This window comes from Ursus americanus, chromosome 35, assembly GCF_024610735.1.
Source record: "Ursus americanus isolate L20-20 chromosome 35, mUrsAme1.1.p, whole genome shotgun sequence".
Lineage (NCBI taxonomy): Eukaryota > Metazoa > Chordata > Mammalia > Carnivora > Ursidae > Ursus > Ursus americanus.
Window position 1 is genome coordinate 28,494,152 of NC_142161.1, and position 15,711 is coordinate 28,509,862.

A 15,711-nucleotide genomic window follows, 5' to 3' on the forward strand; every position below is an offset into this window, starting at 1 on the left:
CACTCTGTGGACAACCACTTATGTCTGCCCCCCTCAGCTCCTAGGAATCTGCAGATTTACCCCTTTCTTGATGCACTCAGTACTTCTACAGAGTCCTGGACAGGATCTTAGATGAAACTCAGACCAGCACACTATCTCTCTTCCCCTCTCCTCTGCCACATCTTGAGTCAAGATGAAGTGGTGATCACTGGTGAGGACTTCAAAAGCAAATCAAAGAACAAGGGCTATGATCAGAAAGAACGATTACCCAACATTTGCAGCAACATGGACGGAACTGGAGGAGATAATGCTAAGTGCAATAAGTCAAGCAGAGAAAGACAATTATCATATGGTTTCACTCATTTGTAGAACATAAGGAATAGCAGGGAGATCGGTAGGAGAAGGAAGGGAAGAATGAAGGGGGGTTAAACAGAGGGGGAATGAACCCCGAGAGACTATGAACTCTGGGAAACAAACTGAGGGCTTTAGAGGGGAGGGGGGTGGGGCATTGGGCTAGGCCGGTGATGGGTATTAAGGAGGGCACATATTGCATGGAGCACCGGGTGTTATACACAAACAATGAATCATGGAACAGTACATCAAAAACTAAGGATGTACTGTATGGTGATTAACATAATAAATTTAAAAAATATATTAAAAAATTAAAAAAATTAAAAATAACCCCCCCCAAAAAAACAAAAGCAAAAATAAACAAACAAAAAGAACAATGGCTATGGGCTCTAGGGACAGATGTCAGCAAGTTACAGCCAAGGATTAAATGTGACCAGTGGACATCCTCCAGAGTAGGTACTGACTATGCACAAATATTCATGACCTCCCAAAATTCATATGTTGAAGTCTTAATCCACAATACGATGATTTTTGGAGATGGGGACTTTGGGCGATAACTAGGTTTGGATGAGGGTCTAGGAGTGGTACCTCCATGATAGGATTGGTATAAGAGATTTTCATCTCTTAAGAGATGAAAAGACCTCAGTTCCTTTCCCTCTCACTCTACCATGTGAAGATTCAGCAAGAAGGCACTGTCTGTAAACCAGGAAGGATGTCCTCCCCAGACATCAAATCTGCTCACACCTTGATCTCAGATTTCCCAGCTTCTAGTTTGCTGTATAAGCCACCCAGTCTCCAGTACCTTGTTAAAGCAGCTCAAAGAGAACATCCAGGACTCTGGACTAATCCAAGGAGCCACCTACCTCCTGACATAGACGTCGAGTGGATCCATCCTATGTATCTTTGGCCCTCAAAAAATTCCTCAAAGCACAGTAGTGAGACAAGAGCATTCCAACATCTCTTCTTAAAAAAAAAATCCTTTCTAATATTCTCTCCAACATTTTTAAAAGAATAGAGGCAGGTAGTCTTCTAAAGTTCATGAAAATTATGACAAGGTCTGCTTCAGTGAACTCATATCCTCTTTTGCAATGCGGGCATGACTGACCGTTACTAGCTTGAGGCCTCAGCCAAAACTGAGAAAAGGGATACTCATGTTAACATACACTACAACTAAGGTATCCGCAGAAAACACAGTTGTTACTCTCTAGCATGGCCATGCTCTGCTTATGAGACCACCTTTCAGCAGGTGGCTAGATTTAGAATTGCCAGTTAATAGAGTTTCTTTCAGTCTGAATTGTCTCCCTTCACTTTAAATATTGAACATTTTAAAAATACAACTCCCTATTAGATTTTAAATGATTACTGTGGAATAACTGACGTTTTTGTTGTTTTTGCTTTCTTAGGTAAAATATTTAATAGTTTGCTTTTTTTCCTCACTTCCCTTTTCTGCCCTAGGAGGGTATCTGTGTCCATGAGGCAAACTCTATGTCCGTGGCAGGAAGCTAGTGCGTCCTGGTATACACCCAGCATCTTTGCCGGGGGGGGTGGGGTGGGGAGGGAGGGTGTTTACTCTTGAGTTACTACATTGGTATCATTTAATCCTTTGCTGTGATGTACAGGCATCTGCCCCAGGAGCTCACGGCCATACGTTCTTTTTTTTCCACATACATTTTAAGTTATTGCCAGTAGCATCTCTTCATCTTGACCCCAGGCCTTTGCTGGTTCAACCATGTGCTCATCAGGTCTGTATCCTTCAGGAGGACATCTGCGATTTTTTGAAACATTTAATATTTACCATCTTAACCATTTTTAAATGTGCGATTCAGTAGTGTTAAGTTTATTCACAGTGTTGTGAGGCAGATCGCCAGAACTTTTTCATCTTGTAAAACCAAACCAAACCAAATGAAAAACAAAACCAAAAACAAACCAAACAAAAATGCTCTATACTCCTTAGATAGCAACAGTTTCCCCTTTCCCCCCTGACCCCTAGCCTCTGGTAACTACCATTCTACCTTCTGTTTCTAGAACTGGACTACTTCAGATACCCTGGATCAGCGGATCGTCCAGTAACTGTGTCGTTGTGAACAGCCTGTTTCACTCAGCATAATGCCTTCAAGGTGCATCCATGTTGTGCATGTAATAGGCTTTCTTTTTTGAGGCTGAACAATATTCTGGTGTTATGTATACACTGCATTTTTAAAATCCATTTATCTTCTGATAGACATTTAGGTTGATTCCACCTCTTGTTTATTGTGACTAGTGCTGCAATGAATGTGGGCATGCAAATCTCTCTTCAAGATCCTGTTTTCACTTTTTGTTTTGTTTTTTCCTTTTTTTTTTAATAGTAGCCATTTTATTGGGTGTGAGGTGATATCTCAGTGTGGTTTTGATTTGAATTTCTCTGATGATTAATGATGTTGAGCATTTTTTATATGCTCATTGGTCAAGTGTAAGAATTTTTTCATTGTACGACAGATACCATTGCATTGGCAAAATTCCACACTGTGTGTAATTTCCTCTAAAACCAAACCAAAACAAACTGAAATCTAACTCCAAGTTGTCAGAATTACTGGTTTACATCCCAGTTCTTTATAAATCTCTGGAATTAATTGTGTCCAAGTTTTCTTTTCCTTCAAGTTGACCACTCTCCTCAAATTGGTAGCCTCTTTCTTCACTTTGTTAGAGGCTAAGGTTTCAACTGAGATATGAAATTATGTCACAGGCTTTCCCTTGGAGTTGAATTCCTTAATTCACAAATAGAAATACGAGCGGGCACCCAAGAGGTGAGAGGAAAGAATTCTATTTCTAGAGCACTAGAATGTGGAATCTGTTAATATATGAATTGGGACAACAAACATCCTGTCAATCTCAGTTGTTGTAATATTTAAAAAAGGAATAATCAAAGTCCTACAATAACAAATAAGAATAACAAATAGCAAATATATCACAAGTTTCTTTAAATCGCTGGTAAAATATGTGGAGTGCCTTCAAAATCTTGTAAAAATCCCACAGTGTTTTATAATTTACAAAGAACCTTCACATGCAGATTGCTCGTATGATTTTTACAATAATGTTTTCAGGTAGGCAGAATGAGAAATTACATTTACAAAGTACCTATGCATATATCAATAGTGGTAACTGATATCCCCATTTTACATTTAAAATTATGACTTTTCCTAGATCTCAGAGTTTGTAAGTGAGCCCATATCATCGTATAAGTGTTTTGCTTTCTTGTCTGGTGTGCCTCACTATTTCCTCGGTCTTTCTATACATTTTTTTAGTTCTTATCATTTGTTATTCAAGTAGAAAGGTACTGCTGGGGTCACAGGGAATATAAAACTTAGTTTCATCTCACGGAAATATATATTTTTTTAAATCTGCTTTAAAATAATCAGCATTATCTGAATTATTTTTGTCTTTTTTCATTTTCCTGTTACCAACTTTTTATTAAGCAATAGGTCTGTGGTAGGCAGAGTAATGGCCCCAAGGATGCCCACATCTTAATCCCTGGGATGTATGAATACGGTACTCTATATGGCAGAAGGAACTTTCAGAGATAATTAAAGTTATGGACCTTGAGATAGGAAGATTATCTTGGATTATTTGGGTGAGCCCAATATAACCACATGGGCTCTTAAATGTATAAGGAGGCAGAAGACAGAGTCAGAGGCAAATGTGGCCATTTGAGAATGGCCAGATACAACATTGATGGCTTTTAAGATGGAAAAAGAGGGCCAGGAGCCAAGGAATGTTGGTGGCCTCTAGAAACTGGAAAATGCAAGGAAATACACAACCCTATAGTCTCCAGAAAGGAATACAGCCAAACTAACATGACGATTTTAACCCAGTGAGATCCTTGCTGACTTCTAACTTATAGAACTCTAAGATAATAAATTTTTGTTGATTTGAGCCACCAAGTTTGTGGTGATTTGTTATGGTAGCAATAGAAAACTGATAGAAGGACCACTCATGTAAATTTAATTATATACAGGAATACGTAATACATACGGGAATAATTATCTATTTCTCTTTTGCAGTCAAATCTTACTTCTAGCTTCTCAGCACATCTTTTTGGTTTTTTTAGGGCTACTGTACCAATTCCCATACACTCATTTTTCCCCGTTACCTCTCTCAGGAATCTGGAAAGAATTGTATGTGCTTTGAGACACATACCCTAAATGCACAACCCATAAAGTACTAAATACTTTTTGATAAAGCTGTCTAGATGAAATATTTTACAGGTAATATGAGCTATATGAAATGCTTTCTGGAAAACACTCTAGCGAGTGGGCACCACCAGGTTAGAAGACGCTCTGGTAATCAAAACTGCTAAATGTTTACCCACCAATAAAGGAAAATATCCTCTTGGGGATTCTAGGCTTGTTACCACGGATGTTGTTTGCTAACTCTGATTGTTTTCCTACCTGCTTATAGAAACTCCGTGCTGTCACCCATCTGTTCTCTCATCAAAGCAGCTTTGTGGTGGCAGTTATTTTAGACATTTTTTTTTTATGATTTCAGATGTCTCTGCATTGAACTATACATTCTACTTGAGAACATGATGATCAGAGCTTTAATGCAGGTAGAAACACACAGCTCCTACTTTTCTCCATTTAGTAATAGGAGAGAAAGTTATAATATCTGAATTATTTAAAAATTGTTAGAAACCTTGCTTTCCCCTTTGGGATACTCATCACACCAACGGTTTCTTATTTAAAAATGTTATTCTTCATTATTAATTCCTCAATTTTATAGGTGACCTTTTAATTGCTACTTCCAACTGGCTGACACGATGTCTAGTACACAGTAGTCAGTGAATGTTGCTTGTAAATGTTTTAATGACATGCCTCTTATCACTGTCACTTATTTTAGTTTTAAAACTTAGAAAACATTCTTTTACCCTATACTGCTAAATAGTTAATCCTCGTCCTTGAAGACTATCTCCATTCTTCCACACATCACTGCCAATTGTTCCTCTGGCCTGAGAGAGATTACCATTTTCCCTTCGTTCTTGGCTCAATCCCAACTTCTCCAAGCTGGATATTACATCCTGCTTCCTTCAGAAACTTGACTCGTTCATTATATTCTTTCTTCCAAATCTTCTATCTTTCCTTCATTGCTAGATTATCCTACTCAATAAAGAAAGAAGATAATTTTTTAATTATAAAAATTTTGTCTTTCAACTTTTTACCTTACCAATTACAAACAAGCTGAAGAATAACCTGTAATGCCTCGCTTCCTCATTTTTCATTTAATCCAACTTCCAGTCACTTACAGGAAGTCCCCTTTCCAAGGTCACTGATATAATGTCCATCTATTCCAAAGAACATGTGGCAGTTTACATGCTACTCATTACATTTGATACTGCTTGTCACTCTTCTGAATACTCTCATCTTGTTTGACCTCTCAGATCCTTCTTTATGTTCCCTTTCCTTTGCCCATGCTTGCAAAGTTTGATGTCCGGAATTTCTCCTCTGCTTATTCTATGCAATTCATCTAAATGGTTTCATCTGTTGCCATGGTTTCAACTACTGCTAACATGTTCATTACTCCCAACTGTCTTTCCATAGCCTCAGAGATTGAGCTGCTTTTTAGGGAATTGCCATCCGGTATCCCAGAGGCACTTCCATCTCAATAGATACAAACGGGATACCTTGTCCTTAGGTTATGATGCTGGCTCCTTCTTGTACATTTTCTAAATCAATAAATGATACCATCTCCTGTTCTGTTGTTGTAGGCAGAGTTGTGGTTGATTAATCTTTTCTTACTCCTCCATGTAAAAAGCACCATCTCTCATTCACCATCCCCCCTACCTACATCATAAATATCTTTCTAATTAATCATTTTGTCTTTTCTACCTGTCATTAACCATATGGTGTCCTACCTACTCTGGGGCACTGAGTAGGACAGGACTAGCTGGAGAGCACATACACGTCATTCAGAAGATAATGCGTATGGGGCAAAGCCAAAGCCAAGAACCATGTGCAGCTAGGTCTGGGGAGAGATGCAGCAGCTGCGCATGAGCTAACAGAGAGAGACGGAGCAGGCGGGGTGTGAGGGCAGGGCAAAGCACACTTACTTACAGGTCCAGAAAGCCCACATGCGCTGCTTTCGTGAAGTGCACAGCATGGCTATCATATATATCGAGGGAGTGTGGACACTTAGATATTTTTCACCCTCCACCTAGCTCCTGGATATCTGATGATGTTTACAACTTTTCTTGCTGCCTTCCTAATTGGTCTCAGCCTTTTGATACTCTCACTGTTCTCTGAATGACATTTCAAATACATTTCACTCAGTGCTGGTTTTACAATCAGACTTTTTTTTTATAATGATTTTTTATTATATTATGTTAGTCACCATACAGTACATCCCCAGTTTTCGATGTAAGGCTCGATGATTCATTAGTTGTGTATAACACCCAGTGCACCATGCAATATGCGCCCTCCTTACTACTCATCACCAGCCTATCCCATTCCCCCACCCCCCTCCACTCTGTAGCCCTCAGTTTGTTTCTCATAGTCCATAGTCCCTCATGTTTCATTCCCCCTTCTGATTACCCCCCTTTCTTTATCTCTTTCTTCCCCTACTGATCATTCTAGTTCTTATGTTCCATAGATGAGAGAAATCATATGATACTTGTCTTTCTCTGCTTGACTTATTTCACTTAGCATTACCTCCTCCAGTGCCGTCCATGTTGTAGCAAATGTTGAGAACTCGTTCTTTCCGATAGCTGAGTAATATTCCATTGTATATATGGACCACAACTTCTTAATCCAGTCATCTGTTGAAGGGCATCTCGGCTCCTTCCATGATTTAGCTATTGTGGACATTGCTGCTATGAACATTGGGGTGCATATGGCCCTTCTCTTCACTACGTCTGTATCTTTGGGGTAAACACCCAGTAGTGCAATGGCTGGATCATAGGGTAGCTCAATTTTTAATTTTCTAAGGGACCTCCACACTGTTTTCCAGAGTGGCTGTACCAACTTGCATTCCCACCAACAATGTAGGAGGGATCCCCTTTCTCCACATCCTCTCCAACATTTGTTATTTCTTGCCTTGTCTATTTTTGCCATTCTAACTGGCGTAAGGTGGTATCTCAGTGTGGTTTTGATTTGAATTTCCTTGATGGCTAATGATTTTGAACATTTTTTCATGTGTCTGTTAGCCATTTGTATGTCTTCATTGGAAAAGTGTCTGTTCATATCTTCTGCCCATTTTTTGATTTGTTTATTTGTTTCTCGTGTATTGAGTTTGAGAAGTTCTTTGTAGATCTTGGATACCAGTCCTTTATCTGTAGTGTCATTTGCAAATATCTTCTCCCATTCCGTGGGCTGCCTCTTAGTTTTTCTGTTTCCTTGGCTGTGCAGAAACTTTTAATCTTGATGAAGTCCCATAAATTCATTGTATCTTTTGTTTCTCTTGCCTTTGGGGATGTATCATGAAAAAGGTTGCTTTGGCCGATGTCGTAGAGGTTGCTGCCTATGTTCTCCTCTAGAATTTTGATGGATTCCTGTCTCACATCGAGGTCTTTCATCCATTTGGAGTTTATTTTTGTGTATGGTGTGAGAGAGTGGTCAAGTTTCATTCTTTTGCATGTAGCTGTCCAATTTTCCCAGCACCATTTATTGAAGAGACTGTCTTTTTCCCACCGGATGTTTTTTCCTGCTTTATCAAATATTAGTTGCCCAAAGAGCCGAGGGTCCATTTCTGGCTCTCTATTCTGTTCCATTGGTCTGTGTGTCTGTTTTTGTGCCAGTACCATGCTGTCTTTGTGATCACAGCTTTGTAGTACAGCTCAAAATCCGGCATTGTGATGCCCCCAGCTTTGTTTTTCCTTTTCAACAGTTCCTTGGAGATTTGGGGTCTTTTCTGGTTCCATACAAATTTAAGGACTATTTGTTCCAGTTCTTTGAAAAATGTCCTCGGTATTTTGATCGGGATAGCATTGAAAGTGTAGATTGCTCTGGGTAGCATGGACATTTTAACTTTTTAAATGCCTTCAAAGGCTCTCTAATTAGGTAGAGGTTAAGTCTTAAATCTTTGCAAGTCTTGCAAGGGAGTCTAAGATTGGCCCTTGACTTCATTTCCAACATGCTTTTCTCAAATCATTTTTGGAACTACCCTGAGCAACATTAAACACCTTTCAGTGCCTCTGCTGTACTGTATTTTCTCTACGTTTTTGTAATTTCCACCCTTTCTCTCTGCAATGCTGTTATCATCCTACGAACCTTGCTGGGATCAACTCTTCTAAAAGAAAGCCATACCCCATTCTCCCCGGGTCCCACCCCAACTAGGTTAGGTTCACTCTTCTGAGTTCTCATTCCTCATTCTATAATCTAATCTATTCTCTAGCCATATTGTACATTATTTGAGGACAAAGATTATATTCTGCTACCTATTTATCATCTATTATTATTTGTATTTCTATTGCCTTGCACAGTGTGTAATGCACAAAAGGCACTCAATATATGTTGGTAAATGGTAATTAAATATCCTTAAAATTTTTCTATTTAGTTAGGTCTTCAGGGAATAGCAAGTTAAGTTTTTGGAAGGCAGGGATGAGTCTTCATTGCATTTTTCCTTCTTATAGAACTTAACAGGACTTCATGCGTAAAAATTACTAAATAAATAAAAATATTAAATGTAATGCTAGAATACGACAGCTATTAGAGTATAGGCTTCAGTGGCAGAAATCTGAGTTCAAATCCTTTTCTTCAATCTTTGGAAGATGAATCAGAGCCACAAATCCTCCATAGAATAATCTCTATCTCTTTCTTCCATATAGGCTTCATTTTTCTTCTTTACTTCTACTTAGCTAAATGCTTTTTTCTGTTTCACTGCTTTTTGTTTTTGCTTTTGTTTTCATCACTTGTCTCCCCTTTCTCTCTCTTCCTCTGAGTACATGTGCAGATTCACATGTGCACCATGTGTGTTTAGGAGTACGTTAAGTGTGGGTGGTTTGCCAACCACAAGACCCTGTGAGTGTAACAGAAAAGCTATAAGCCAAAACTAAGAGTGAATACAAATGCAGACCAACAATGCAAACATAAATAAAACCATGCAAAGCATAAGAGCTGCACAGAGACAACACTAAGATTGTTATAATTTAACTTTTTCTTCTTTTAACCTTTGCACATTTTTATTGTCCTATTTTATTCTTTGCAGTTTCCTCTGCTCCCCCTCTCTGCTTTTTCACCAAGGAGGAGGAAAAAAGGAAAATGTGAAGAGCAACTTTCTTTAAAGAAGAAATACACTAAAGCCTTTTAACCTTAGAGGGAAATTCATTATTTAAATTGGGAACTACATGGACTCCCAATACCCTGTCTGCTCTTCAGCCAGTCACCTTATAGGTGAGACCACTATGATTACCCCTGCTCATTTACAGAGAGCGGCTACCATGGTCCTCATTCTGGGAAAGTCCTGTGAGGAAGCCAACCTCTACAGTAGCCAAGGAAACCTCTACCAGTTGCATATACTGTAGATTTTAATCACCTGGTAGTAAATGTGACCAACTGGCCAGGAAACACCAAGTGCTTGAGAAAAACCAGTGGTATTAAAGAAAGAATCAATATTTTAAAAAATGGCACAGCACATAATCACCTAGGCTATTATTTCCTACCCTGAGTTGAAACTGAATAGTTTGATCTAAAAGCAGATTTCACATTCTAGGGAAAAATAACCACAACAGTTCAGTCAATCCCTTTTCTCTTAGGACTCCTCTGATGATTCTGATTATCAACTTAATTCCAACCAAGCCCCCAGACAAGGTGTCAGCTTCTTGGGGCACTTAATTGCATTCATAAGAGTTTATGAGCAAGGGGAATTTTCAGCCTAATGCCAAGTAATTGACAACTAAATTCTTTTCCTGGTTTCAACCCAAATATTTATTCTTAACATGGCAAAAGTTTAGGATCTGTAGTATTTCCATAGCTTCCAATTATCTCCATTGCTGCAGGACACGGACCATATATAAGTCTCATGTGGTAATCACTAACATTTATCTTTGTTATTGTCACCTGGTATCTTCCTCAATGTCAAAAGAGTCTTAGAAAATGAAGCTCTGCAGTTTTACTGACCCAACAACAGAGGTCTTACTGAAGAAACTCTATCTCTGTATGACAGAGAATGGGCAGCAGAAACATCTCTGACAGCTGTTGCATGATGGGGTACGATAAAGGTCATTTCCTGCAAATGTTAGGGGTTTTTAAGAATCCCACAGGCACTGGAGAAATAATTGGACTCAAGCAATCAATAATACCTGAAGCATGTGAAGTATATCTAAGGACCAAAGGTCAGGATTTAATGCCCAAATTCATCCAATTGTCTGGAAATAAAAAAAAAAAAAAGATTTAACTTCACAGAAGGTTATATGGAGGAATTTAATTGAAGTTAAATATAAATTAATTAAATATAGATTTTTTTCTTTCTTTGAAAATCTTTGTTGATAAGGACTAATATGATAAATTAGAATCTAAGTGATCTCCCTGAAACTTTATTATTCAAGTAATTAATAAAAGCATACTGAAGTTTTTAACTGATTTTTCTTAAGAAGTGTTACTTTTGTCATAAACTAAAAGTAATTTAATATATTGGTTTTAATTGACATTAATAATTTTAAGAATGAAATTTAAGAATAAACTATGGTTTAACATCCTAAGATGTTTAGCTGGAAATTTAATTTTAAATCACCTGGTTCTCTTCTAGATTCATATATTATTAAATGCGGTTTTGCTTAAGCTATGATAGTGTTAGGAAAATAATGAAATTTAAAAACTGTAATCCTGTTCAAGACCTTAAATCTTTTTATTGAGTGTGACAGACTTCTAATTGTCCCTAAATACCCAATTCCCTCTTCTTTCTTTTAAATGCAACTTTTTATTTTGAAATATGTTGGCTTCCTGAAGTTTCAAAATAGTAATGATCATTCTGGTATATTTTAAAGCAGCTTCACCCAATGATCATATCTTCCATAACCACAGTACATGGTCAAAAGCAGGAATCTCACATTGGTACAATACTCTTTTTTTTTTTTTTAATTTTTCTTTTCAGAGAGAGTGCACATGCACGAGTTGGGGGAGGGGCAGAGAGAGAGAGGGAGAGAGAGAGAATCTCAAGCAGGCTCCACCCCCAGAGTGGAGCCCAATGCGGGGCTTGATCTTATGACGCTGAGATCACGACCTCAGCCTAAATCAAGAGCGAGACACTTAACCAACTGAGCCACCCGGGTGCCCCAACATTGGCACAATACCCTTAACTTGCAAATATACTTTATATAGATTTTAAATGCACTCTTCTTTTGCTCTCTTTTATGTGTATAGTTCTTTGAAATTTTATACCAAGTGTAAATTTGTCGAAGCATCACCACATGGTACATATTACCATTAGGGTACAGAACGGCTCCATGGGCACAAAGACACTCCCTTATGTTACCCATTAACAGTTCTGTCCTCCTCCCAACCCTAACCTCCGGCAGCAACTGACTACTTATCACTATGATTTTGCCATTTCAAGAATGTTATAGAAACAGAATCATATCATATCCAATTTTTTCAGATTGGCTTTTGCACTCAGCATAAATCCTTGACATCCTTCTAAATCATTCTTTGTATCATTAGTTTGTTTCTTTGTATTTGTTGTATCACACTTTATTCACCAGTTGAATTTTGGGTGCTTTCCAGCTTTTGGCTACTATAAAGTGACTGAACATACTTTAGCTCGCTAGGATAGAAACCCAGGAGGGCAGGGCTGTATCGTGGTTGTTAACTTTAAGAAACAGCTGAGCTGCTTTCCAGAATGGCTATGACATTTTACGTTTTCATCAACAATGTTTGAGAAATCCAGTTGCCCTCTATCCTTGTCAACACTTGATACTGTATTTTTTAATTTTTTTGCCGTTTTAATAGGTATGCAATGGTATCTTACTGTAGCTTTAGTTTGCATTTCCCTAATGACTAATGATGGTGAACATCTTTTCTCTCGTGTGTATTTGCCATCTCTATACCCTTTTGGGAGAAATATCTGTTAAAATGATTTGCCTATTTTCTGATTTTTTTTTAATTGCTGAGATTAGAGAATTCTTTATATATTCTGGATAAAAATTGTTTCTCAGATATGTGATTTGATAATGTGTCAATGACAAACTTGATACTCTAAATAGACCTTGATCCTCTTAATAGGGATCACACAACAGAGCAAAAGTTTTTAAGTTTGATGGTCTATATTATTTTATTTCTTTTATGGATTGTACCTTTGGTGTCATGTCTAAGAGCTCCTTGTCTAACCTAAGCAAAGGAAAAATTTTTCCTGTGATTTCTTCTAGAAGTTTTATAGCGTTTTTTTAAATGTCTCATTTAGATCTATGATCCATTTTGAGTTAATTTTTATATAAGATGTTAAGTTTAGGTTTGGTTCTAGAGAGTTCTGTTTGGATATTGATGGGAGAAGGACAAATTTCAGAAGGAAGAATACTGATGAGTGAAAAATGATGTCAGTGTGTACTGAACAAAGTTTCAAGATAGTGACAGAGGAATAAGGAAATTGGACAGTAGTCAAAATCAAACACACTAGAATACAGAAAGAAGAGTGAAGAGAATGACAGAGTTCTGAAAGAAAATGAAAAATTTAAGAGTAGGTTCAAAATATCAAAAAGCTTTCTAGTTCTTAGACTTGCCCACAGTTGGACTAGGCTATCTTGGTTGAGAGTTTATAAAGATGTTCCTATATATATTATCGATAATACTTGAATAATAGCATTCTGGCTATAAAACCTCTTACTTGCTCAAAAGAGTCATCCCGATGGTGAAATTTTAAATCTGTTAAGGAAGTTTATTATAACTTGAAAACAGCATAATAATTTAAGGTGTATTTCTATGCTTCTGAAATTCTTTTGTATGGCTTTTTGTTCAAGTGAGTATAACTCAAAAGCTAAAGAAGGACAACATTTTTCTGATATTCCGAAGATACTTAGTAGCATCAGAAAGGCAAAGGATAGCTTACAAAATAACAACAACTCTTAAAATTGGGCTAAAAGGCAATCTTAAACAATGAAATTTAACAGAGAGGCCATGAAGAAGTCACATTTAAGAGGAAGATAAAGCACCACGTAAAACTTGGAATTTGTTAAAATAACAACAAATAGAAAAATGAAGTAAATATTTCATTTCAATTTTAAGATTTCCCAAGACCCATTAGCAACATGGCAAGTGTAAATTGAGAACTGGTTTTTATGGGAAAAATGATAATAATTTCTACTTTCACTATCTTTTCCCTAAGTAGATTTACAATGATGTGTGTATTTCCATGAAGAGTTGCTTAATCCAATAAGCTTTCCATTGACATCCCATGTCAGATAGGAACACCACTGTATCACTTACTGATTTCACCAGTATTAGCTTTTTCCTAGAAACTAAAACCAGATGTTACTGAAATTTACACACATGTACATGCACACAGAGTCTATTAAAAATCAATTATTCATCTTTCTGCCTACAATTTTCAGAAGGAAGAAAAGAAAGATGTGCTCAAAGACAAACTATTATTTATCAGAAAAAGCATAAAGATAACTCTCAACCTGAATATTTCCAGTAAGTGTCTTGCTGAAAATTACTGAGGTGATTCTACAAAAATATCTTAGTTTTTAGAGCACATAGAAAGCCATTTCCACAAATTTGATTTTTTTTAGTTTTATCAAGATAATTGGCATACAGAACGGTATAAATTACATAATGACTTGACCCACATATATTACAAAATGATTAGCACATAAAGCTTAGTTAACATCAGCTCACATAGATACACAAAGAAAAGAAAAATGTTTTTATCCTTGTGATGGGGTCTTTTAGAATCTAGTCTTTTAGCAGCTTTCAAATATACCGTACAGCAGTATTAGCTATAGTCATCATGTTGTATATGTTACATTCCTCGTATTTATTTATCTTATAGCTGGAAGTTTGTTTCTTTTCATTAACTTCCTCCAATTCTCCTCATTCCAACCCCCCCATCCCCACCTCTGGTAACAGCAAATCTGATCTTTCTCTGTTTTGTTTTTGTTTTTGTTGTTGTTGTTGTTGTTGTTTGCTGTTGTTTTAGATTCCACGAGTAAATGACATCATATAGTATTTGTCTTTCTCTGACTTATTTCACTTGGCATAATGCTCTCAATATTCACCTATGTTGCCACAAATGGCAGGATTTTCTTCTTTATGGCTGAATATTCCGTGTGTGTGTGTGTGTGTGTGTGTGTACATTTTCCAGATTTTGCTCATCCATTCACCTCTGATGGACATTCCATTATTTCCATGTCTTGGCTGTTACAAACAATGCTGCAATGAACATGAGGCAGATATCGCTTCTACAGTGATGTCACTTCCTTCAGATGTATACCAACAACTGGGATTTCTGGATCACATGGTAGTTCTAGTTTTGATTTTCTGAGGACATCCATACTGTGTTCCAGTGCCTGCACCAGTTTACATTCCCACTAACAGTGCACAGAGGTTGCCTTCCTTCCACATCTTCACCAGCCTTTGTTACTCGTCTTTCTGATGATGGCCATTCTAACAAGTATGAGGAGAAGATAGTTCACTGTGGGTTTGATTTGCTTTTCCCTCATGAGGAGTGATGTTGAGCACCTTTGCATGTGTCTATGGCCATCTGAATGTCTTCTTTGGAAAAAAAGTCTATGTAGGTCTTTGGCCCTTTTTTAATTGGAGGATTTTTGTTATTATTGAATTGTATGAGTTCTTTATATACTTTGGATATAATTTGTAAATATTTTCCCCCATTCTGCAGCCGCCTTTTCATTTGGTTGATCATTTCTTTTGCTGTATGGAAACTTTTCATTTCTATTTATTTTTAAATATTTATTTTAGAGAAAGAGAGAGCATGACCCCGAGTGTGGGAGGGGGTGGAGGGAGAGAGTCCTCAAGCAGACTCCCCACTGAGCATGGAGCAGATCCCAAGACCCTGAGATCATGACCCAAGCCGAAACTAAGAGCTGGCCGCTTAACCAACTGAGCCACCCAGGCACCCCAGTGTGGAAGCTTTTTAATTTGATGTAGTCCCACTTCCTTATTTTTTATTTTGTTGCTTATGCTTTTGCTACCATATCCAAAAAAAATCATTGCCAAGATCCATGTCCAGGAGCTTTTTTCCTGTTTTCTTCTAGCAGTTTTATGGTTTCAGATCTTAAAGTCTTTGATACATTTTGAGTTAGTTTGTGTGAGTGGTGTCCACAACTTTTTAATGTTCGTAATAAATTTGAACATACAACATATCATCCAAATTTATTAGACAGCTTGAAGTATAGTAGTCAAATATCTAGCATAGATTAGTTGAAATGGGTAGCTCTCTTAAGACTTTAAAATTTGTCCTTCT